At 56.5% G+C, this 1,963-nt stretch overlaps 1 long non-coding RNA gene across 1 annotated transcript; it reads right to left on the bottom strand.

Moving 5' to 3' along the window:
- Positions 1-1,381: 1,381 nt before the first annotated feature.
- Positions 1,382-1,736, bottom strand: LOC113940729. The gene is made up of 2 exons (XR_003525524.1): positions 1,675-1,736; positions 1,382-1,588 (listed from the first exon to the last, which is right to left on the bottom strand). It is a non-coding gene; the product is annotated as an uncharacterized LOC113940729 (long non-coding RNA).
- Positions 1,737-1,963: the final 227 nt, after the last annotated feature.

The following is a 1,963-nucleotide window of genomic DNA, read 5'->3' as shown; positions in this document are numbered from 1 at the left end:
ATCATGGAATCATAGAAGCATAGAATCATGGAATCATAGAATCATGGAATGATAGAATCACAGAATCACAGAATCATAGAATCATGGAACATGGAATCACAGAATCATAGAATCACAGAATCATGGAATCATAGAATCATGGAATCATAGAATCATGGAAACATGGAATCATGGAATCATAAAATCATAGAATCATGGAATCATGGAATCACAGAATCGTGAAATCATAGAATCATGTAATCATGAAATCACAGAATCATGGAATCGTAGAATCACAGAATCATGGAATTGTAGAATCACAGAATCAGCTGTGTTGGAAGGGACCTCTGAGATCATCAAGTCCAACCCTTGATTCAACCCTGCTGTGCTTCCCAGACCATGGCACTGATGCCACATCCAGTCTCACCTTCAACACCTCCAAGGACGCTGACTTCACCCCCTCCCTGCCCAGCCCATTCCAATGCCTGATCACCCTATCTGTAAGGAAATTCTTTCTAATATCCAACCTAAACCTCCCCTGGCACAGCTTGAGACCGAGCCCTCTTGTCTTGCTGATGGTTGCCTGGGAAAAGAGACCAACCCCCACCTGGCTACACCCTCCTGCAGGGAGTTGTAGAGAGTGAGGAGGTCTCCCCTGAGCCTCCTCTTCTCCAGGCTGAACAGCCCCAGCTCCCTCAGCCTCTCCTCATAGGACTTGTGCTCCAGTCCCTTCCCCCGCCTCGTTGCCCTCCTCTGGACCTGCTCCAACACCTCAATATCCTTCCTGAACTGAGGGGGCCAAGAACTGGACACAGCACTCCAGGTGTGGTCTCACCAGCGCTGAGTCCAGGGGAAGAATCACTTCCTTGGACCTGCTGGCCATGTTGTTCCTGATCCAGGCCAGGATGCCATTGGCCCTCTTGGCCACCTGGCCACACTCTGGTTCATGTTCAGCTTCATGTAAATCCACACTCCCAGGTCCCTCTCTGCCTGGCTGCTCTCCAGCCACTCTGCCCCCAGCCTGTGGCGCTGCAGGGGGTTGTTGTGGCCAAAGGGCAGGACCCGGCACTTGGCCAGTTCCTAAAAGAGGCTCCAAGGGAGCTGGAGAGGGATTCTGGACGAGGGTCTGGAGTGACAGGACAAGGGGGAATAGCTTTACAGTGGCAGAGGGCAGGGTGACATTGGCAGTGGCCCTGAAATGGGGCGAGAAGGTTCGGGCAGCAGCTTGTCCTTTAGCCAAGGCGGTTTCTCCCAGGGAAAGCCCCAACCAGGGCTCAGCTTGTCCCACAAGCCTGGGGCCAGGGGTGCTGAGAGGGGAGCATCCCGCTGCCTGCGGGACAGCCCAGGAAGGACACGGTCAGCTCGGCACACTCAGCACCGTGCAGCTGAAGGACACCAGGGCTTTGGGCACGTTGTTGCAGCTTTATTGAGCCCCAGTCCTTTAGCCAAGGCAAGCTGCACCTCTGCCGGGCTCACGGCCAGCAGCAGCGCAGTGCTCGCAGGAGGCCTCCTGGTCTTTGCTGCATGCAAGGACTCCTCAGAATGGAGGTTGTCCGAGCTACCAGGGAGCTGACAGAGGTGTCCCAGTCTTTCTCCAAGGGCTGAAGCGCTGTGAGGGAAAGAAACAGAGCCCAGATCAAACCCCACGTCTGCAGAGAGCCTCTGGATTCCCGACAGACCGTGCTCCCCACTCACCGCTCAGGATGTCAGCCTGACTCTCCGTGGTCTGCTCCCTCAGGCGCCGTGTGATGAGTCCTGGGCACAGAGCTCCATTAGCCCCTGCTCCCCAGCCTGCTCCCAGCAGCAGGGCCCCCAGACCTACCCTCCTCCCCCTCAGCAGGGCTGAGCCCAGGAGCCCCCAGAAGCTCAGGGCAGTGGGACTGAGCAAGGTGGCCACCAAGCCCCGCTGTGTGGGCAGGGCTGGCAGAGGGAGGCAAGGCCTTGCCCGGGGTGGTCGGGCACTGCTGGGGCAGCCCCAGGACTG

This window comes from Corapipo altera, unplaced genomic scaffold (genome assembly GCF_003945725.1).
Source record: "Corapipo altera isolate COAL_440 unplaced genomic scaffold, ASM394572v1 61462, whole genome shotgun sequence".
Lineage (NCBI taxonomy): Eukaryota > Metazoa > Chordata > Aves > Passeriformes > Pipridae > Corapipo > Corapipo altera.
The sequence above is the reverse complement of the archived record's forward strand: the minus strand, read 5'-3'. Positions and strand labels throughout refer to the sequence as shown.